Here is a 24,642-nt window from a genome sequence, read left to right on the forward strand (position 1 = left end):
CTTCTGAACACTTTCAGTCAAGTTATGCTATATAGTTTGCACTGATAAGTGGTTGAGCTTCACATCAATGCAGATTGTGTAGTGTAATTCAGCTGTGAGGTCTGAAGCAAGAGGACGTTGTCTTACATTGTTTGGACTTAAACAAAGATGAAAAAGAAGAAAGACAGCCTGTGAGCTTTTTAAACTTTATTTTGAAGTATCTTAATTTTAACAGAAAGCCTTCTGATGAAATCACTATTCAACCAACATTCCCAGATTTCCTTTTGCCCGACCAGAAGTGATGTGTGACCAGCATGACAGCATGTGTCAGACAACCCCACCTCGCTCATGACTTTGTACTGTAATCTTGGCTTTAAGCTGCCTCAACCTCCCTGCGAATGATCAGATTTTTAAAATACAGAACGTCGTAAATGTTCTTTACGACAAATTTAATTTCCTGTGCAGCACCACATTTCCATAGTGAAGTAATATTGATTTTGTGATCTAGGGCCTGAAAGAATATTGGATTTGTGAAACAGTACGTAAAGGGATGGAGACTTTATGGTGCAGAACCTGCAGTATTACAGGATAATTTGTAACAGTAAGTTATCCCCTATAAAGGTTACGATAACACAGCCAACACACTAACATATTGGAAGGGTTGAGGTGAAGTCCTAAACAGCAAGAGTAAAGCTGGAAGGGTTTATTATATCATCTCATTTTTTAAAAACAAACACACACACAATTTACTTCCCTTTTCTCCCCTCCTGTCTTCAAGGCACTTACTTTTGTTAGTGTACAATTCCACAGGCACTGGCAGTCCAGTCCAAGTCAGCCCTCAAGCAAGTGCCCATTTTTCATGTGTGAACCTAAACAGTAACTCCAAGCAAACTATTGTATTCCACAAAAGCTCTGAATATGCTGTTCTGCATGTTCTTCTTTCCTGTATCCTTGCTGTGTTGAAATAGGATGCATCATTTGTCTTTCTACTCTTAATCTCACTCTTCCAGGATGTCAAAATAGTGAAACTCTACCTCCCTCAGTCCTCACTTCCTTCTGCAACCCATAGGCTTTAAAAACTCAATCTTGTTATCATCTAATCACACATTCTTAATTTACCTCATCTTCTCTCTGACTTTTTTTTCAACTTTGATGTTGTCCGGTCCTATAAGCCTTGGTTTATACTTAGGCCTCTCAACAAAGAGGAAAAAAAATTGGCCAAGAAATTGGGCATCATGATTGGAACGGGCGCCAGAAGGTGCCCCGAGGCTTGCTGGAAACCAGGCTTCAAGCGGCATAAAACTGGCAAGCACCAGATGCCAAGCAGGCATCCCGATGCAGCTCACTGATTGGGGCCTTGGGAAACTTGGCCGGATCAATGGAAAAGAAAATCGGACAGAGTGTAAAGCGGGCAGCTGATTCGCTATTGCCCACTTTGCACTACCGCCCGAGACCAATTTATACCCCATTGTCTCATCCTTAAGCAAACTCTGATGGAAGTTCAGATTTTGTCCGGTAAGTAGATGAGATTTCATCAGCGTGAAAGACCTGTAATTCATGAATGCCGCAGGCAAGAATGAGTTGTCAATTCTTTCTCATGAGTGAATTAAACCCAGTAATGTACCGCGACCAGTGCAATATTCCATTTATTATACATCTGTTACTGTTTAGATGTGGGAAAAGATAATAAAAAACAACCATTTTAACTTCTAAAAGGTAGTTGGAAGCTCAGAAGGCTTAATAAAAGTCTTGTGGAGATTTGGAATGTTTTGATAGTCGTGTGGTGCAGAGGATGATGGCAGAGGAGAGCACGGTGCATAGTACAGGCACTGGGTGATATTTTCACAGATGTGTAAGATCATGTGGACCTTCATTATTGTGAAATTTCACTTGTAGGGTGTATTGTAAGAACAATAATAGATTTTTATTTGTCACAATATGGATAAATGATGTCCAGATACATTATTTTAAACTGTTTCATAAGCATTCTATAGAAATTCTAATATCAGAATAATAGAGCATATTCCCAATAATTTTCATTCTTTGAATAAAAAAGTTCTTCCTAATATTTGTCTTAAGTTTATTTAAACTTACTTGTCGTCTTACTTTCCTCGTTTACTTTGAAGCAATATTTTGGATTTACCTTATCTATAACAAGTAAACTGCCTTATTTCTAGAAAGTGGAGCTAGCATTTATCCAATCTTTCCCCATAGCTCATCTCCAAACACTTGGTTTGAGTTTTGCGGCTTTTTCCTGCATCCTCTGAAGCATGGAGAAATTGTTTGCATTGTGGTAAATGCGGGCTGACTATTAAATTGTAAAGCTTTTTTAATTGCTTTGTCACATTGTCTACACATTAAAAGTGCTGCATTTATTGTTAGGTCTGTATTTAAGTCTGTGCTAATTCAATTCCATTAATTCGATACTTATAGCACATTTTTATACTTACCAGTGTTAAATTTTCAGTTTCCGTTTGTCTGCCCGATGACGTAACCAATCTAATCCTTCTGCTACAAGTGCTTTGCTGTATCATTGGTAAATCTGACAAGCTTAAATTTGGTTTTCGAATTTGGGTCAGACTGATGGGATGAAAGTTGATCTTCCCTACTGGATATAAGAGTACCCCCAGGTGAATTTGGACAGTTTTAACCCAGTTGCTCACAGGTATGAGTTCACAACATCAAACTACCCAAAAGTGGCATTGGGTTGACAAACTCACACAGAGAGGCCATACAGTTGGCTGGTGTGGGAAGCAAAGTTCATGTTAGTGCAGCAGGAAATGCTCTTTTGAATTTAGGATTAAGGCACATTGTCATGGCAGAGTAGTTGGAGCTGTTCTTTCTATATCTGACCTGGGAATGCTGATGCTGCTGATATAGGGGGGGGTGGGGGTGGGGAAGGTGCCTGTGCTGGCTCTATGTGAGAGCAATCCAGTTAGTCCCATTCCCTCACTCTTTCCCCATAGCCCTGCAAATTTTCTCTCTTCAAATATTTATCCAATTCCTTTTTGAAAGCCACGATTGAATCTGCATCCACCACCCTTTCAGACAATGCATTCCAGACCATAACTACTCGCTGTGTAATAAAGTTTTTCCTCACTTCGCCTTTGGTTCTTTTACCAATCACTTTAAATCTGTGTCCTCTGGTTCTCGACCCTTCTGCCAATGGGAACAGTTTCTCTTTCTTTACTTTATCTAAACCCGTCATGATTTTAAATACTTCTATCAAATCCCCTCTTAACCTTCTTTGCTCTAGGAGAACAACCCCAGTTTCTCCAGTCTATCCATGTAACTGAAGTCCTTCATCCCTGGAACCATTCTAGTAAATCTTTTCTGCACCCTCTCACATCCTGCCTAAAATGTGGTGCCCAGAATTGGACCCAATACTCAAGTTGTGGCTGAAATGTTATAAAGGTTCAACATAACTTCCTTGTTTTTGTACTCCATGCCTCTATTTATAAAGCCCAGGATCCCGTATGCTTTTATAACCACTTTCTCAACCTGTTCTTTCACCTTCAAAGATTTGTGTACATATACCCCAGGTCTCTCTGTTCCTGCACCCCCTTTAGAATTGTACCATTTAGTTTATATTGCCTCTCCTTGTTCTTCCTACCAAAATGTATCATTTTGCACTTCTCTGCATTAAATTTCACCTGCCATGTGTCCATCCATTCCACCAGCCTGTCTATGTCCTTTTGAAGTCTATTACTATCCTCGTCACTATTTACTACACTTCCAAGTTTTGTGTCATCTGCAAATTTTGAAATTGTGCCCTATTCACCCAAGTCCAAGTCATTAATATATATCAAAAAAGCAGTGGTCCTAGTACCGACCCTTGGGGAGCACCACTGTATACCTTCCTCCAGTCTAAAAAACAACCGCTCACCACTACTCTCTCTTTCCTGTCACTTAGCCAATTTCGTATTCATGCTGCAGCTGCCCCTTTTATTCTATAGGCTTCAATTTTGCTGACAAGCCTATCATGTCGCACTTTATCAAATGCCTTTTGAAAGTCCATATACACAACGTCAACCCATTGCCCTCATCAGCCCTCTCTGTTACCTCATCAAAAGGCATTTCATAGTATCATAGCAGGTACAGCACAGGAGGAGGCCATTCAACCCATCATGCCTGTGCCGGCTCTTTAATAGAGCTATCCAATTAGTCCCATTCTCCTGCTCTTTACCCTTAGCCCTGTGAATTTTTCACCTTCAAGTATTTATCCAATTCCCTTTTGAAAGTTACCATTGAATCTGCTTCCACCACCCTTTCAGGCAGTGCATTCCAGATCATTACAACTCGCTGCGTGAAAAAATGTTTCCTCATGTTGCCACTGGCTCTTTTGCTGATCACCTTAAATCTGTGCCCTCTGGTTACCAACCTGTCTGCCACTGGAAACAGTTTCTCCTTATTTACTCTGTCAAAACCGTTCATGATTTTGAACACCTCTATCAAATTTCCACTTAGCCTTCTCTGTTCTAAGGAGAACAACCCCAGCTTCTTCAGTTTCTCCACACAACTGAAGTCTCTCATTCTAGTAAATCTCTTCTACACCCTCTCTAAGGCCTTGACATCCTTCCTAAAGTATGATGCCCAGAATTGAGCACAACACTCCAGCTGAGGCCTATCCATTGTCTTATAAAGGTTTAGCATAACTTCCTTGCTTTTGTACTCTATGCCTCTATTATTAAAGCCCAGGATCCCATTTGTTTTTTTTAAACAGCCTTCTCAACATGTCCTGCCACCTCCAAAGATTTGTGTGTGTGCACCCCCAGGTCTCTCTGTTCCTGCACCCCCTTTAAAATTGTACCATTTAGTGTATATTGCCTCTCCTCATTTTTCCTACCAAAATGTATCACTTCATACTTCTCTGCGTTAAATTTAATCTGCCATGTGAATGCCCATTTCACCAGCCTGTCTATGTCCTCCTGAAGTCTGTTACTATCTTCCACATTGTTTACTACATTTCCGAATTTTGTGTCATCTGCAAACTTTGAAATTATACCCTCTATACCCAAGTCCAGGTCATTAATGTATATCAAAAAGGAGCAGTGGTCCTAATACTGACCCCTGGGAAACACCACTGTATATTTCTCTCTAGCCTGAAAAACAACTGTTCACCACTACTCTCTGCTTTCTGTCCCCTAGCCAATTTTGTATCCATGCTGCCACTGTCCTTTTAATCCCAATGGGCTTTAATTTTGCTAACATGTCTATTATGTAGTACTTTTTCAAATGCCTTTTGAAAGTTCATATAAACAACATCAACCTCTATATAACATAATCTCCATATCTTTAGTCATCCAGGGAGCTCTAGCTTTGGATGCCCTTCCTTTCCCCTTCATTTGGGATGTGTCTACTCTGTACCTGAACCAACTCCTCCTTGAAGGCCTCCCATTGTTCAATTACTGTTTTGCCTACCAATTTTTGATTCCAATCCACCTGGGCAAGATCCCTTTTTAACTCACTGAAATTTGACCTCCTCCAGTTAAGCATTTTCATATTTGATTGTTCCTTGTCCTTTTCCATAACTATTCTAAACCTTATGATATTATGATCACTGTTCCCCAAATGCTCCCCCACTGAAACATGCTCCACCTGCCACACTTCATTCCCCAGAACTAGATCCAGCACTGTTTCCTTCCTGGTTGGTCTGGAAACACACTATTCAAGAAAGTTCTCTTGAACACATTTCAGGAATTCCTCCCCATCTTTGCCCTTTACATTGTTACTGTCCCAATCTATATTGGGATAATTGAAGTGTTTTAATGTCTTTCTTTTAAGTGCACTGGTTCATCTCACAGTTAGACACAATCCTTAACTGGGTATGATTGGAAAAAAAATGTATTCATCACAAAAGTGGTTTCATCCATGTTTCAGAGAAAGAAGTCAATTCAGCCCTTACCTACAATTCTCAAATAAATAGACTAGAGATTGGGCTTTGATAGTAAAGACCAAAAATCTGAAACCAGATAATATTAATATTAATATTGCCTCTTTTCTTCAAATATCTCTGAAATTCTACTATTTGTTATCAGCTTATATACCGGCTGAGGTTTTCTGCTTCTGCGCACACCAACCTGCAATTTTTCTGCCCACTAAACCCAGCCACCATGTTAAATTTAGGGCTTGTGTTTTCTCTCACATACTCATAAATAAAAATATATTCAACCAGCTCCAACCACTCAGAACATATTACAAAATAATCAAGCAATGCAAATTTTCAATGCAAAGTTTCGCCGTTCACAATGAAACTTGAGGGGATGCAACACGTGTCTGACAGGGTTCCATCCTCTTTTGCTCTCATTGGAAATCCAGACACTTTGGAGAGCTGGCCCATATTTTGCCCACCCACAAATGGCTGGATATATTATAAACAATGTAATTAAAGAAAATACATCACACAACCATTAACAACACTGGATGCCAGGAATGTCTATGAGTCCCTGGCATCCAGTGTGACCAGGGCAATTGGGAGAGGGGGAGGAAATTTCAGAAATGCAATCAATGGGCAGAAGGAAGTAATGGGAGTCTTTTAGATCCTCCTCTCCCACAGCCCCGCAAGCCTGCATGCCACAGCAAAATTCCAACCCCATTCCTCCACTCACAATTTTTAAATTGGTCTGATTCGGGGATTTCAGATGGGTGCAGGGACTTTGTCTGTTGACGGCAGAAGTTTTGCTCTGCTCGCGCCCATCCCCTCCCCTCCCCAACTGATGATATTCCCAGGAATCCCAAGGCCTGGATGTTCAACATGCACTCTTTACATGACTATGCTTGTTTAGATGCAGTGGCCAGCCTTACAATTAGGTAGCAGTAAGTACCAATGATTTAACAACACATCCTGGGATATGGACTTTCTGTAAGTCTGTGTTCTATGGCCTTGCATGTGACCCCTCCCTATTCTGAAACATAATTGGTGAGATTATTCTGAAACATAATTGGTGAGGTTATCCTACCTTGTCTGTTTAATCTTTAGAAAATAAAAGAAATCCAAAATGGTGGTCAGACTACGTGAAGAATAGTTTGTTCTCAACTCAGTAAATGAATTGTGAGATTTGTACACCAATCAACCATGCTGTCTTCCATTTTGGGAAAAATCTTTGCAGGGGGAAGGAGAGGGCGAGGGGGAAGGCAGCACAAGCACAGCGCTAAGTTTTCATAATGAAAGTATCAAGTGTGGTACAGAGATTTCGCACAGTACAATCTTATATCTGAAAAACTATATCGGAGACAAAGGAATAAATAAAACTCACAATACTTGTATATGAAAATGCCAGGCAATTTTTCTATTTACATAAAAGAACATTTAATTTATATTGTGGTTCCCAACATTTCTATATTAAACCAAATAGGAGGCTTTTCGACAAATGTGTAAACACCCCTCCCTCGGCAACACAAAGGGGCCTAAAATTTGAAGGCCACGATCCTGGCAATTACACTGGGATCATGTCCGTTGGTGGCCTTCAGCTCTGACCCAGCCAGAGTATGTAGGGTCATTGGGAGGGAACCTCATTTGCATGGGTCTGGCAGGCTCCCATGCCATTAAATGCGACACCCACCTGCCCCAAGTGGCTGGAAATTCTGGCACCCATCATCTATCCAGGAGGAGTTGTCAAGGCCCTCCCCAGAGACCCTATTCTGTCCCTCCTTTAGCACCTTGGGTATGGGAGCTCATACTAACATTTGATTTTAATTTCCCCATCTCCACTTCCCTTGCCTGGACACCTTGGTGGGGCTCACTTCCTCTGGAGGCCGGTACATCTCGCCAGATTTACGACGGTCCCTTATGGATCTGGGAAGCGGGAACTCCTAACGTAGGGAGTCCCCGCCCCCAGCTCATCCCTTTGATATGGCTGGACTTGTAAGGAATGGGCAAAGGCTCCATCCCCTTACAAGGCCTAGTGAGGTTTCCTAACTGAGGTCAGGTTCTGGAGTACCTGGATCCCAGCCTTTTTCTGAGCCATTCGATCAGACCCCTGCCGGAGTTACAGCAGAAGCCTGGCGGAACACCCGAGGAAATGCAGCCCCAAAATAATATTGACTAATGATAAAGCTACAACAGACATTGTAGTGCAATTGGTGCCTGTGTAACTGAGGAAGCCAATAGCTATACAGCATGCGGTGACTGAGGTTTCATTCTACAATGCTTTTAGGCATGAAGGAGAACCGCAAGATGAATCTCAATTCCAGCCCACTAGGTTCTAGGCTGCATTGCTCTCCTGGGAAAATGATTGTCATATATTTTACCAGCTTTCTAAAATAAAGGGGAGATTTTGAGACCTCCTTCCTGATGTAAATGGCGTGGCAGTGCCCCAAATATAGTGGGGAATAGCTTCATCACCCTGGCCATCGTCATTTTGCCAGCGTCTTCGGCTGGATGAATCAAGCTCACAGCCAATTTAGGTATTTAAATTGGAGTCTTATGGCGTTAATAGGACCCCGATGCCATTTTAGGACTCAACTGGGCGGAACATGTACCGTGCATGCTCTGCCCAGTATCAGCTGGCAGTCCAGCTGAAGAGGAGTCCGAATATAAGTACTCACTTGTTATTCTGGGCCTAGAGGCCAACCGGACTGCCCGATATTGCGGCGACCCAGACCCAGAGTTGGCAGGCTGCCCCGAGTTGGTCATCTTCCATCTGCAATCCGCTGGCCCTATGTAAATGAGACCCAGCCCTCTAAATGGACCAGGTCTCCTATCAGTACTACTGGCCGCCAGAAAGTACACTGAGGGAAAATCTACCCCAAAATGTGCAATGGCGCAGTCATCATGTCATTAATTCTCTCTGTAGTGGAAAAAGACTTAAACTTGTCCTGACACACTGATGAGTATACTCTCTCGTTGGCAGCCTTTTCCATTTTGATATTTTTACATGTCAGAGATTCACCTATTACAACCATGTCACTCTTCAAATTGGTTTTCAATTGGGTAAATCAGCCATTAGAGCTGGTTTTTAATCGAGGCAAGGGAAAATAGAAAGAATGTAGGTAAACGTTAATGTCTATTGAAAAGAAAAAAGAATGATAAATGCTGGAAATCTTAAATGAAAATAGAACATGCTGGAACTGTACAGCAGCTTTGTACAAAGAAAAGGCAGGTTAACAGTTCTGAGCCAAAGCGCTAATCTTTCTTTTCATTTTACAGATGCTGGCAGATCAGCTGTGTATTTCCAGCATTTTCAGTTAACATTTAATGCTTGTTCTTAAAAGGAATAAATTGCAGAAAATATTGATGAGGTAGAGAAAAGTAATTCATGTTAATACATTAAAAGTAGGTGAGGTAGAAAAAGGAAAGAGGACAGACTTAATGATGTCATGTCAAACAAAGGTGTTCAATGTTGTAGTTCAGAGTTGATATTACAATAATAAAAGTACTCCTGACATTTAACTGACTCTATTAGTATAAAATTAATGTTTATTTCAGTGTCATAGTGGGAGCTGCACTATTACAAAAATATTTTGTAGATAACCATTTGCTTAGACTTGACACTGGTCTAAGAGTTAAATGTATTTTTTTAAATGTAAGCATTCCTGTGAAAACTACATCACAATAATGTGCAGAGAGCAGATTGCATATTTATTGCACTAGAAATGCTTCTGGCAGACACCATGACGACTTTGTAACTGAGTTTTCAGAGCCAGCAGCTCAGAGCCTGGAACGCTCACCCCAAAAAAAGGCAACATGGCCTCCTTAAACTTATCTGCAAATATTTGGAAGTTACTTTTTCATAATTTTTCAGATGAGTCAAATCAGCCTATTTCTCCTGTCACACAAAGTACATCAAGAGATACTGAAATCTGCTCCAACCTGGAATCTGTTAGTCATCTCTGGTTTGCGATAGTGCGAGTGCACATCAGTTGTTCATCATACCACCAAATGCATCAATCAACCTATCATCACATGATGAACATCAGTCACAGTGAATGTGCATCTGAACAAAGAAATATCCATCTTCCATGCGGCACTTATCTTAAAACTGCTTCTTTAATATGGTACAAATATGAAGAGCATTCTGAAAACCACAGAGATGTTGGTTTTTTACAGAGGTTACCCTAGTCATCCTACGTGTGGAAGTAGTCTTTCACTTTTTAGTACTTAGAGAGTGCGATCAACAGCTGGATTAAGTTACCACACCAGGAAGAGTTGTTGAGGCCAGGTAGATGCTGTAATAAGAAAGCAGTACAGTTGGTATTCAGGAAGGAATAGGCCAAAGGGACATTTACTTCTGAATCTATCCTGTAAGTGCATTAATGCTATGTTTTAAGTATATTTTATGTTTATTTTCTCCCTCTTTTTAGTAGTGCCACAAATCATATCCCAATCAAGAGGACAGGAGCTGACCGGCTTCCAATCCTCTGTTGAAATAATTGACCATTAGAAGGTGTGGAAAAAATGGGGCTGAAGTGAATCACCCTATAATTACTTTTCCTCTCTTCCTGTTGGAGGAGCTGGCTTCTGCTACCTTACTGGTCTCAGTTTTATCCTCTCTTTTCCTTAAGGGATGTGGTCCCACTGGCAACATCAGCACGATGGGCCAAACGGCCTCCTTCTGAGCTGTATCGCTCTATAATTCTATGATACTAGGTTATCCAAGTGGTCATTCTTCATATGTGAGTCTTGCCAGTGAGTGTTGGTACTTGATCATGGAACAGCATTACAGCTAACCTTATCTTCCTCCAATATCCACTCATGTACACCTCCCAGCAGGAGGTTATTGTATAGTGATGGAGGTAAAAATCATTACTGATTTTTTTCTCTTCCTGACCGATGCGAAGTATTCATTTAGTACATCAGCCATACCCTCTGCCTCCAAAAGAAGATCTCCTTTTTTGTCCCGATTAGGTCCCACCCTTCCTTTGACTACCCTTTTACTATTTATATGTTTAAAAAAGACTCTTATATAAGAAACCCTGGTTTATATATAAACTTTTTATATTCCCTTTTATATTAACTGCTAATCTAGAAACATAGAAAATAGGAGCAAGAGTCGGCCATTCAGCCCTTCGGGCCTGCTCCGTCATTCAAAATGACCATGGCTGATCATCTAACTCAGTACACTGTTCCCGCTTTTTCCCCATATCCCTTAATCCCTTTAGCATTAAGAAATATATCTATCTCCCTCTTGAATATATTTAATGACTTGGCCTCCACTGCCTTCTGTTCACCGCCCTCTGAGTGAAGAAATTTCTCCTCATCTCGGTTCTAAATGGCATACCCCGTATCCTGAGACTGTGACCCCTGGTTCTGGACTCCCCAGCCATCGGGAACATCCTCCCTGCATCTAGTCTGTCTAGTCCTATTAGAATTTTATATGTTTCGATGAGATCACCTCTCATTCTTCTAAACTCTAGTGAATATAGGCCTAGTCGACCCAATCTCTCCTCATATGTCAGTCCTGCCATCCCAGGAATCAGTCTGGTAAACCTTAGTTGCACTCCCTCCATGGAAAAGACATCCTTCCTCAGATAAGGAGACCAAAACTGCACACAATACTCCAGATGTGGTTTCACCAAGACCCTGTATAACTGCAGTAAGACATCCTTGCTCCTGTATACAAATCCACTGGTTCTCCCCGATCTATTCTACTAGTTACCTCCTCAAAAAACTCCAGTAGATTTGTTAAGCATGATTTCCCTTTCATAAACCCAAGCTGACTTTGTCCAATCCCGTTAATGCCTTCCAAGTGTTCTGTTATTACATCTTTTATAATAGACTCTAGCATTTTCCCCACTACTGTCGTTAGGCTAACTGGTCAGTAATTCCCTGTTTTGTCTCTCCCTCCTTTTTTAAATAGTTGAGTTACATTTGCCACCCTCCAATCTGTAGGAACTGTTCCAGAGTCTATAGAATTTTGGAAGATGATCACCAATGCATCCACTATTTCCAGGGCCACTTCCTTTAGTACTCTGGGATGTAGATTATCAAGCCCTGGGGATTTGTCAGCCTTTAGCCCCATTAATTTCCCTAGCACTTTTTTTACTAATACTGGTTTCCTTCAGTTCCTCCCTCTCACTAGACCCTTGGTTCCCTAACATTTCTGGCAGGTTATTTGTGTCCTGCTTTGTGAAGACAGAACCAAAGTGTGTGTTTAATTGTTCTGCCATTTCTATGTTCCCCATTATAATTTCCCCCATTTCTGACTGTAAGGGACCTACATTTGTCTTCACTAATCTTTTTCTCTTCACATATTTATAGAAGCTTTTACAGTCAGTTTTTATGTTCCCTGCTAGTTTATTCTCATACTCTATTTTCCCCCTCTTAATCAATCTCTTTGTCCTCCTTTGCTGAATTCTAAACTGTTCCCAATCCTCAGGATTGCCTCTTTTTCTGGCAATTTTATATGTCTCCTCTTTGGATCTAATACTATCCCTAATTTCTTTTGTAAGCCACGGTTGAGCCACCTTTCCTGTTTTATTTTTGCGCCAGACAGGAATGAATATTTGTTGTAATTCCTGCACACGTTCTTTAAATATTAGCCATTGCCTATCCACTGTCATCCCTTTTAGTAAAGTTCCCCAATCTATCATAGCCAACTCGCACCTCATACTTTCGTAATTTCCTTTATTTAGATTCAGGACCCTAGTTTCGGATTCAACTACTTCACTCTCCATCTTAATGAGGAATTCTATCATGTTATGGTCGCTCTTCCCTAAGGGACCCCGCACAACAAGATTGTTAATTAATCCTTTCTCATTGCACAATACCCAGTCTAGGATCGCCTGTTCTCTAGTTGGTTCCTCAATGTATTGGTCTAGAAAACCATTACGTACACACTCCAGGAATTCCTCCCTCACAGTATTATTGCTAATTTGGTTTGACCAATCTATATGTAGATTAAAGTCACCCATGATTATAGTTGTACCCTTCTTGCATGCATCTCTAATTTCCTGTTTAATGCCCTCCCCTACATCTATCTTCAGACTTTCTCTTTGCCCCTCTTATTCCCCTTTTTTAGCTCTCCTCTGTACTTTCTGTATTCAGCCTGGTTCTCTACTGTATTATGAACCCTATACTTGTCATAATCCTCCTTTTTTTGCTTCACTTTAATCTCTATATCTTTAGTCATCTAGGGAGCTTAGCTTTGGATGTCCTTCCTTTCCCCCTCATAGGAATGTGTTTACTCTGTACCCGAATTATCTCCTCCTTGAAGGCCTCCCATTGTTCAGTTACTGTTTTGCCTACCAATTTGATTCCAATCCACCTGGGCCAAATCACTTTTTAACTCACTCAAATTAGCCCTCCTCCAATGTGGAGATACTAGAGAAGTTGGGATTGTTCTCCTTAGAGCAAAGAAAGTTAAAGGGAGATTTATTGGAGGTGTTCAAAATTATGAGGGGTTTTGATAGAGTAGATAGGGAGAAACTGTTCCCACTAGCAGGAGGGTTGGTAACCAGAGGTCACAGGTTTAAGATAATTGACAAAAAAGTCAGGGGGGAGGATTGTTACGATCTGGAAAAGGTGGTGGAAGCGGATTCAATAGTAACTTTCAAAAGGGAAGTGGTTGATACTTAAAAAGAAAAAATTTGCAGGGCTACAGGGAAAGAGCAGGGGAGTGAGACTAATTGGATAGTTCTTTCAAAGAGCAGGTACAGACATGATGGGCCGAATTCTATGAAATGAAAATCGGCCGAGGTGTAAATGGACTGCCGATTTGCTATGGTAAAGAAAATCTTGACTCCTCTGTAACTTCTATATTGCTGATTCATATCTCCCACACCTCAATATGGCAATTATTTTCATCATATCATGGTAAGTACAGCACAGGAGGAGGCATTTCGGCCCATCGTGCCTGTGCCAGCTCTTTGAAAGAGCTACCCAATTGGTCCCATTTCCCTGCTCTTTCTCCATAGCTCTGTAAATTTTTTTTGCTTCAAGTATTTATCTAATTCCCTTTTGAAAGTTACTATTGAATCTGCTTCCACCATCCGTTCAGGCAGAGTATTCCAGATCATTACAACTCGCTGTGTAAAAAATATTTTGTTCAGATATTTGCCTGAAAAATCTATTGCATGTAAACAATTCACTTTTGTGTAAAAAGACAAAACCTGAAGTAAAATCTGTGGTAGAAATTTGTTTTTATTATAGTTATGAATCCTGCTTGGCTATGTAGTTGACCCAAAACGAGATCACAAGTTCAAGACTCAGAAATACATGTCGGTCAGACAGTGATGTCTTAAGCTGTTTAAGTTGCAACAGTACTCGTCACTGCCTCTCTAGAGCACCATACAGAGGGAGCGTGATCTAGAGGTGAAGAGGGACTGACATCACTTGTCCTGCCCCACCTGAATTGCACGTCCTGCTGGCTGATCACTGTGACACTGAGGCAATCCATTGCCTTGTCTGAACCCTCTCCTGGATGGAGGAGGCAGGAGAGGAAAGAAGTGTAATGCAAAAAAAGTAAACCATATGATGTTTGCTACAGAACTCCAAATTCACTGCAGGAAATGACTTCTTATCACTGGTTTCAGGGATGAGGGACTTCAGTTACGTGGATAGACTGGAGAAGCTGGGGTTGTTCTCCTTAGAGCAGAGAAGGTTGAGAGCAGATTTGAAAGAAGTGTTCAAAATCATGACTGGATTAGATAAAGTAGATAAGGAGAAACTGTTCCCATTGGCAGAAGGGTCGAGAACCAGAAGACACAGATTTAAGGTGATTGGCAAAAGAACCAAAGGCGACATGAGGAAAAACTTTTTTATGCAGCGAGTAGTTATGATCTGGAATGCGCTGCCTAAAAGGGTGGTGGAAGCAGATTCAATCATGGCTTTCAAAAAGGAATTGGATAAATATTTGAAGGGAAAAAAATTGCAGGGCTACGGGGAAAGAGCGGGGGAATTGGACTAACTGGGTTGCTCATACAAAGAGCCGGCACAGGCTCGATGGGCCAAATGGCCTCCTTCTGTGCTGTAATGGTTCTATGATTCTTATCTTGGTAAAGATAAGCTGAGAGACACTGACCTAGACATGGTGCCTGTGCAAGTCAATCTCCAAGACCTAATCAGCAGTGGGGAGGAAGAAGATTTGATTTTAACTATGTCTGGCAGAGTTAGTGGGTATTAAATTACATGAATACATGAGTGGAAAATTACTCACAAATATTTTGTGTGATATTATATATGTTTAATTAACAAAGGTGTTCATCATTTCGGTTGAAAGCAATTATTTTCACCTTTTCTGGCCTCGGTTTTCTCCTTAATTGGCTAATTAACCAACTACTTAGTGTCATCTGAAAGCAGTTAGTGGATTCCATTTTGGTTGTACATGGAGAGTTTTCAGTCTATTATCTTAGTGTTTGAACACAATCAATCTCCCAACTCCATACTTTGATGGTTGAATGATTTAAGCACTTTACTAGATCCTTTAATGATGGCTTGCCGTTTGCTCTGAAGAATCTGATAATTATTTTTCTTTTGTATTTAGCCTTATAATTTTTATAATTCCTAATCTGCGGTCTTTCAAAGTAGTCATCACTGTGGAAAAGCTAATGATTTACCTACTGTCTCTTCATTTGGACACTTGCCCTTCATCTGAATTTACCTGTCCATCCTGTAACTGATCAGCTTGCAACTTTGTTTCTTTGTCACCTGTGGCATCTCAGTGAGACCCCCACCAATCTATTTTCTTTTTAATTATTGTTTTAGTGATAGTTATTTTGTATTCCTCACTGACTATTTGGAGACCGATCCTACACTTTAGATATAGAAGCAATGGGTAGACAGATAAATTCTGTAATCTCTCTCTCTCCTTCTGTACCATTCTCTATGCTGCTGTCTGTCCCTAACCATACAAAAAGCTTCACTAAACTAACCATACAACCTTTTATGATTATGGAATTTTAATATAATTTAATGAAGCTAAGCAGAGAAATAGTCCGATGTCTGGTCCGAACAGAATCAGCCGTTTCTGTTTGAAATGTTAAGCCTCATTAAAATCAGAGTCAATTATATTCCAGGTATTTATAACTACAATCACTGCCCTACATGACAGTTTAAGATTCTGTATATCTCTTGCAATGACTTCAATGAATTTAAACCATGGCTGCTTGCCTTGTCATTTTCCCCAATGTGGCAACATCCATATCATAGATCTGCACTGGCAAGCTTGCCCAGCCTGCCTTCTCAGGCAGGAGACTGAGAGAACAGAATGGGAATAAAGTGATTACAAACTTAGAGCTTTTAAGCAGCATTAGCCAAATCCTTCAGCTTTAATCAATGTTGAGCTGAAAATCCAATTTTCATAATCATTTACATCTTGTCCTGTTCAATTTATTCAACAACCCCAAGACTCTCTTCCTTACATTTTTTTACGTTGATTTCATATGACAATGAGCACAATAAGATTTAATTTAATTTTGTTAAATACAGCTTCTTTTTAAAGCCAAATGTGAGAGCCACATTTGCATGCTACAGCAAATGACTTATTACCACGAGTTTTAATATGGTTTCTCTATTTGAGATGGAGCCTCAAACAAAGGGTGTATAATGAGGGGTCAAGGCACAATATACGAGTGTCATTAGGCAGCAAAAAATATTTAATCTTTGAAGCCACATCATTTTGTTTTAGTGTCTCAGGAGCTCACTCACTAATAAAGAATAATCGTCAAGTTCTCTGGGTGGTTTTCTACAATAGTACGCGATATAGTTTTACTACAAAAAGTATCATTCTCCTAAGTTCATGATATTCTACAACACGCCTTTAGAAGTTGTGCAGAGCAAGTATCACGGTGAGAGGTTGCTGTATTCAAGCTTGGAGAGTATTTGCATTGTGCAAGGGACTGAAGCCACAGAAGATTAGGACTGTAGATAATTACAGCAAGAAAACGAAAACCCTCACAATATCAGATGCAGCTTTTTGACAAAAGCTTCTCCCTTTTATATTCTAACACAAAATAGAAGGCATTCACTTTACTTTAAAACTATTGTAACTCCAATCAGCTGCAATAAATAAATCATAATCTGAACTGCAGTAATTATTCACTTGTATTAAATATTTGGCAGCATATTCTGTGCAAGAATCCACCTTGCAACTCGTTTTGGAGTACTTCCACTCCTTTTTTCAGTCGTGCACACAGGCTCCCTCACAGTTCCCCATTGACACATCCAGAGAAAACCTCAGCCTTTGCCACTCTCACAACAACCTTCTTGTTAACCTTCATGTTGCAGCCAGCTGCAAAATAATTGCGCTTATAAACTGCTATGGCAAGTAATTCACGTCACTTAGAAGACAGGATTTCAGTCAAACCTTACCAGGAATCATTTGGGATCAAATTCAATATAATTTTTGTAATATAAGTATCCCAGACAATCTGAGACACATGAAAAACCTATACAAGCCTATATGGCATGAATATTTTACAAACAACATATTTCTTCCACATGCAATTAACACTGCTTGATAGGAACAGTTGAATAAAGGGGACACTTATCTCGTTCGCAGAGTGTTTCTACAGGAGCAAGAAGATTTTTTCAGTTCTACATGAGTCATAGCATAAAAAATTAAATATTCATTACAGATTTCCTACCCCGAGGGTCATTTTTGTTGCTTTCTGACTTTAAATGAATGTTATGATCCTTGTAAACAATATGACATTTCACTTATAAACACCTGCCTGTGCAGATGATTGCAATGAATTAGGGAAACAGAATGACTCATATCATGCCATCCTATTTTGAATAATAGCTCTCATTAAAATTATAATGCAGAATAAATTACCTGATAGACTTTTCCACAAAAAAATGAGTAAATGGGCTGTCATTCCTATAAAATTATAGCACTGCAGCATCCAGGAAGGCTTCTGTCTTTATTAGAAAATAAAAAAGGTCAGTCCAAAGGGACAGACAGTTCCTGAAGTCTCCCCATCCCAAATGCACTGAATTCCAGTTTCAACACTATAGCCTTCAGTACACCCACTCCTGACTCTAAAAGCATCATGTTTGGAGAAATAAAGAAAACAGGATATTCTAAAGCTGTTGGCAGCTGAATTTTAAAATTCCCCTTCAGCATGCGTTTATATTTGCTTAAAAGCTCTCTTCAAACTGGCTAACGGTAGTGCCCTGCTAATAAACAGTGTGAAAATATTAGCAATTAGCAGCTCGCAGTGATAAGCTCAGCAGCCCCCTGATCTGAAGGTTTTTGGAAGTAATGAAGCACTAGCAGAGAGAAAAAGAGGAAAAAGCAAGAGGATTTCCGCTAAATCTAATCAATCAGGAATGCATAATAGCTTCCATGCAGAACTGCTGACACTGGGTCACCAGCTTCTGTGACCCCTAAACACAAGACCAGCACTACAAAAAAAGATGAGAGAATCCGAGCTAATTGTCTAGCAGTGCAGTGCTTTCTTCAATTTCACCCAGCAATACAGCTTCAACCACACCCGCACATTTCATGACAATCCAGTGAAACATCTTTCATCCTCTTTATTTTTTTTTGCTTTTTATACTTTCCACTAAACTCCCTCTGTCTTACCAGCAAACGTGCAGGCAAAGAAAAAAATAATAATACAGTATTTAAATGAAAGCATTTCTAAGACAACATTGTATTTTAAATATAATACGCTGAGCCAATAAAAGAAAAATTATGAGCAGCACATTCAAGCTTGTTGTCATCTTGTGAAAGCTTTTTTTTTACTTACTGAAAACGCTCTCACAGTAGCACCTCTCAGCAGAAGAGAAAGTTGCCAGTGTTGCCAGATTATTGCTACTTTGCCACCAGCTGCTCCGCAATGGATGCAGATTAAAGCACTTTTAAACTCCAGAGCTTCCCCATGTGACCAGGCAGTCATTTGTGATGGGCAGAATAAATTATCAGCCGAGCCGTGCACCCCCTAGCCAATGTTTGGGGAAGTGTAGCTTTTTCTAAAAAAAATTCACCGGTGTCTGCCAAACTCCTAGAGCTCAGCCTCCAGTCAAAAGCACAGAAGATAAAATATCTTCTCTTCAAGTACACATATTACAAATATGTATCTGCTCTTCCAGGGTTACTGAATTTTGTAGGAAATTGAAGTTTTTTTGATGGGGGTTGGGGGGGGCTGGTAGAACTTTAATCGATTGGGGAAGTCTTAAGTTTATTTCTTTGTGTGTGTGTGTTTTTTTCTCTCTTTAACCCTCTCTGCTTGGAATGCAAGCTCGGAGCCAGTTTCTAAAGCACAGCAGCTAAACACACAGTACACATTAACAAATCAATACAAACAAAGGTCCTCGAGTCTCTGCATAAAACATGAGGCTCTTCTGAGGCTCTTTATCCTAATTGAGCTCTGATCCTGCCACCTCATTCAGAACGCACTATCTGCTGTCTCAGCTGACAAGTGTGGGGAGATTATGTATACGCATACACATATACATATTGATATACATGCCAGAAATATGGAAATGATATCTATTTTTCTACGAGTACTCCATTTCCCCGCACAGCTGCTGTATTCATTTGCTCAAAGTACTTAAAAGTACTGTTTATTTGAACTGTCTTAAAATTTGAAATTCTTTCAAATATCCTAGTTCCGTAGATCTTTGACCAACTTTCTTTACAAAGTTAAGCACAATTTAACCATCAGCTGTAGAATTATAAGAAAAGTAAGCCATTGGTTTGATGTGATGTAGTCTGGCCTTCAAAAAATTCAAAAAGCAGAGTCGCCTCTCATAGCTACTGATAAGTGCTACAAAGATGTTCCAGTGTCCTGAAATGGTTGACAGAGCCTTTAATTTTTATCCTTTCTTCCTTTCTCTACTCCCTTTGTTTCATTTTCTCTTCGACTCTTTTCAACCTTGCTGGAGTTCTGCCTCGGTCTTTCACCCAGATTTCTCAAAAAACTCAACAAAACTGGGTGTGAAGTACCTGGATGAATCTATGAATAAAAACAGTTCCTAATCATTGTAGCACTTAACTGCTGAAGCTGATACTGTGGATGTTGTAAGAAGATTGCTGCTCTGTATTATTATTACTATTATTGGACGTTTTGACAGGTTCAGTAACCTGAAAATAGCACAATATTAGAATTGTTCTCTTATCCACTGCTGGTGCATTCAAATCTGATAAACATATAGCCGCTTTGCCAAGAAATGATATGCTTGGCTGGGGATTTTTAATCTTCAGAATGAAACAGCCAATTTGCAAATCTTTATACCACATTTAATCATTCACTCAGCAATTCAATCTAAACAGTAATCGCAGAAAACACTTAAGAAAATCGTATTTCACGCAAAAGTGATTAGACTTCTAAAAGCATGCTTGAAGTTTGGCAGCATTTTGTGCATTTAATGTGCTGATCATTAAAGAAATCCTCCAACCTAAATTACTAACAGGAGAACTATTAAAACGCAAACAAGTCATTGATGCTGAGAGCAGTGGTACTCTAATACCACTGCCAGACTTTACAATAGAATCTTCACCACACGGACTGCAGCGGTTCAAGAAGGCGGCTCACCACCACCTTCTCAAGGGCAATTAGGGATGGGCAATAAATGCCGGCCTCACCAGCGACGCCCACAGCCCATGGACGAATATAAAAAAAGAGTCTCTCTCATATCATCTGCTCCTCTTTACATGCTTTTGTGTTAACACAATCCTTTTTAAACTTTTGCTATCTTTCCCCATCTTAATTGTATCACTTACAGAAAATCCTAATAAAATAGAAAGCATCAAAATAAAAATAAAGGGTTTCCTTGATGGCCCAATGGATAAATGTGTTGCATAGTGTACCTCTGAGCCATACAGACTAGGGAAGTCCCAAGTATAACGGCCAGTCTGTGCTGAGTTCCCCAATTTCGGCTGAGGCACGGGTGGAGATGCTACAGTTGCCTTATCACCTCTAGACTAAGGAGGGGGAATATCATCCTGCTTTTGAACGCTACTTAGTGACCCGTGTTGAAAAATGCAAGTATGTGAATATTGGGTGGGCAATGTTTGGTATACCTGTGATGCATCCCACGGTCAAATAGTCTCCTGACACTGTCTGGACAGATGTTTAAAGAATTATCACATGAGCGAGGTAAAACAAATTTACTGAAGGAAATTTACTTCAGCTTGAGTAACTGCTCTCAGGAGAGGGGAGAGAAAGGGAATAAAAATGAGTGGGGAGAAAGCATGTTCAGGGATAGGCAAGTTCTTAGTTTCTTCAACTGAATTGAGTTTTTGGTCTTTCCATTGATCTCACTGGATTCCTGGTGTTGTAGACTAGTTCTCAGCCACGCTCCTTTCAGTTGGTATTGTCATTCAGTAACAGAGTGTACTTGAAGAATTTAGCTAATAAACTAACAAAAAGTAAACTCAAGATCTTGAACTTTTAATAATTAGCTGTAAAAAATATTATTTTTTTTCAATTTTCTCTTCTCCACTCCGGTGGACAGTAACTCTTGCTGGGGTACAGTACCATCAGTGCCAGCAGCCCTTCAGACCTCACCCAAGTGCCCATTCTACAAATATGACAGTGAATAGCTGCAAGCTATTTGACCATTGTGGGCATCACAGCCAAGCCCAATACTGTCCTCAGCCAATGACCACATATACCTACTTTCCAGCAGGGGTCACAGGATGGTGATTGTAAGCAGAAAACCTGCCTGGTATCCTCCTATCCCTAGCTGAAAGGCTCTTGGGTCATTTGTAGAACCCCCAACCATTGCCTTGGGAGAGATGTGACATCAAAACTGAGACCTTATGGTCTGTGTGGCATAGTACAACACCAAACTAATATCAGCTAAAGCTGTCAGGATTTAAAAGCACAGATGGATCCAGATCTGTTCAAATATTACAGTCGATTTTAACTATTCCCGCCTGGCAGGAACAGTTACAATCGACCCCACTGTGTCTGTGTCTAGATTTCTATACAATAAGAAGACACATTAGGGCTGTGGTGACCAGGTGAAAATGCCTCTCCTTATACTTATGCAATATACAAAGCACCGTGAGTAGTTCCTGGAACAGATTGATCGATGTAAAGTTAGAGTCTTGCTGTGCTCCCAATTTGAAATTGTCACACTCTCACTATGGAAATACCAGATGAAAGTAGAGACTTTTCCTGTGTGTGGATAAATCCCTTACCCAATCTGCATAAAGGAACTACTGGTGCTTTATAAACTTCAAAAAATATATGTGTGGCTGTTCTAAGAAAGCTGCCACAACTTTAATGTGTGCTGGTAAAACCTCACTAGTTCAACTTTAGGCAGGTTAAACTGCTGTACTATGATGAGAATGAAGCATGCACATGTGGTTATGATAATGTCTGGCTCTCATGCCTGGATAGATACTCCATAGGGGAACAACTGGATGAAAGCCTGACTGTTTCTCAGCTAAATTGGTACAACTGGAGTGAACAGGAAGTGGGTTGGCACTGGAATCCTCTTGGATCCGTGTTATTCCTTTATCTGGTGTCAACTGTATGTACATCTCACCGGTGACTGGGAGTATAAAATAATGGTCCCATTGTCCGGAAGAATAGCTCAATCAAAGCAATCAGGTGTAACAGATCATAAGCATTGCAGGTATACTGTGCCATACAGATCAGAAATGTCCCAGGTTCAATCCATGGTCTGTGTTGAGTCAACTGACTTCAGCAAGAGCAACAAGACTTGAGCACATAATCCAGGCTGACACTCCGGTGCAGTACTGAGGGAATGCTGCACTGTTGGAAGTGCCGTATTTCAGGTGAGACCTTAAACTGAGGCTTGATTAAGTGAGTGGACAAAACCGTGGCAGAAGAAGTTCAATGTGGGAAAGTGTGAGGTCATCTACTTTGGACCTAAGAAAGATAGATCAGAGTATTTTCTAAATGGCGAGAAGCTAGAAACTGTGGATGAGTAGAGAGATTTAGGGTTCCAAGTACAGAAATCACTAAAAGCTAGTGGACAGGTACAAAAAATAATGAATTAAAATGGAATGTTGGCCTTTATCTCAGGGAGGCTAGAATACAAAGGGGTGGAAGTTATGTTATAGCTCTACGGAGCTCTGGTTAGACCCCATCTAGAGTACTACAATTAGTTCTGGACACCGCACCTCAGGAAGGACATATTGGCCGGGGCTAAAAGGGTTAAATTATGAGGACAGGTTGTATGGACCAGGCTTGTATTTCCTTGAATATAGAAGATTAAGGGGCGATCTAATTGAAGTATTTAAGATGATTAAAAGAGTTGATAGGGTAGATAGAGAGAAACTATTTCCTCTGGTGGGAGAGTGCAGAACAAAGGGGCATAACCATAAAATTAGAGCTAGACCATTAAGGGGTGATGTCAGAAAGCACTTCTTCACACAATGGCTAGTGTAATCTGGAACTCTCTCCCCCAAAAAGCTGTTGAGGCTAGGTCAATTGAAAATTTCAAAACTGAGATTGATAGATTTTTATTAGGCAAGGGTGTTAAGGGTTACGGAACCAACGTGGTAAATGAAGTTAAGTTACAGATCAGCCATGATGTATTTGAATGGCGGAACAGGCTCGAGAGGCTGAATGGCTTATTCCTGTTCCTATGTTCCTATGTTCCCATCTGGCTTGTCAGGTGGACGTAAACTATCCCGTGGCACTATTCGAAAAAGAGCAGGGGAGTTCTCCCTGGTGTCCTGGCCAACATTTATCTCTCAACCAACATCACTAAAACAGGTTATCTGGTCATTATCACATTGCTGTTTGTGGGACCTTGCTATGCACAAATTGGCTGCCACATTTCCTACATTACAACAGTGACTACACTTCAAAGAATGCTGTAAAGCGCTTTGGATGTCCTGAGGTTGTGAAAGACACTATATCAAAGCAAGTCCTTTCTTTTCTTTTTTAACTGTATGGGTGCTACATTTGGCCTCAGTACCTTGAGCTGCAGAGAAGCAAAATGAACTAGGGATCTTAACGCAAAGACCCCTTCTGGAAGTTGCAATGTGCAAACACTGAGTAATGACAGGTTTGGGATCAGTTGAATTGTCCCCACTAGTCAAATAACCTGTCAACATTTACAGTCTAATCTCACACATGAAGAATGGCCACTTGCGTGACGTAACAGGAGAAGAAACAAATGGGAAGAACATTGAGAAAATAATAAAAATTGAAAAAAAGAAGAAACAAGGTGGAAAAAATAAGAAATGACAGAAACGTGAAAAGAGAGAAATGGAGAAAATTGCTATCAGCCAGTAAGTGAGTGGTTGGGTGTTGGGCTTATGCAAGTCATATTCAAAGATTGTCTCAGTGATAGCAAATAACAGCTATAAACCCACCAGCCGTAAGTACAAAACATGTGATGTGAGGGCCCAAACTCACAAATTTGCTGCAGCCAAGTATGTGTTGTGCCAGTCTTTCATTCAAGTATAAGAACATTGAAAATTGACTAAGATATTGTATTAATTCTATGTAAAAAAAACTGTGCAGTTGAAGGGTAAAATATAGATGAATTTTAAAGAATTTACTTGACTTTCTTTTAGTGTGATTTTCACCCAGCAGGGACTGAAGAACAAGGTAGCTGAAATGAAAGTGTTCATTCCCTAAATGACTATAAGCAGGAGGTTATGGAATGCCTTCAGATGGCAACAATGAAAAGATTTTGCCTTTCTGGTGAGAGAACCTAGCAATTTGTAGAAAAATAATATATTATTTATGCCAAAAATAAAAGAGCACTGCAATAAGTCTTAACCACAGGCAAACACAAGAGAATCCAGTCCATGTTCAGCCTCCCCAGTCGTTAATTGAACCAGT

At 40.2% G+C, this 24,642-nt stretch overlaps 1 protein-coding gene across 2 annotated transcripts in view; it reads right to left on the reverse strand.

The window, feature by feature from the left end:
• The window catches only part of LOC137325809 (ciliary neurotrophic factor receptor subunit alpha-like), a 258,914-nt gene extending 240,180 nt beyond the window's left edge, over positions 1-18,734 (reverse strand). Inside the window, exon 1 of one of the 2 annotated variants that reach the window (XM_067990936.1) lies at positions 18,613-18,734. The gene's annotated coding sequence lies outside the window, so the exon portion shown is untranslated. Of the gene's footprint in view, positions 1-17,693; positions 17,824-18,612 lie in introns of those variants that run through there. The other variant, XM_067990947.1, reaches the window with a different exon arrangement.
• Positions 18,735-24,642: the final 5,908 nt, after the last annotated feature.

Source organism: Heptranchias perlo, chromosome 1 (assembly GCF_035084215.1).
Source record: "Heptranchias perlo isolate sHepPer1 chromosome 1, sHepPer1.hap1, whole genome shotgun sequence".
Taxonomy (NCBI): Eukaryota; Metazoa; Chordata; class Chondrichthyes; order Hexanchiformes; family Hexanchidae; genus Heptranchias; species Heptranchias perlo.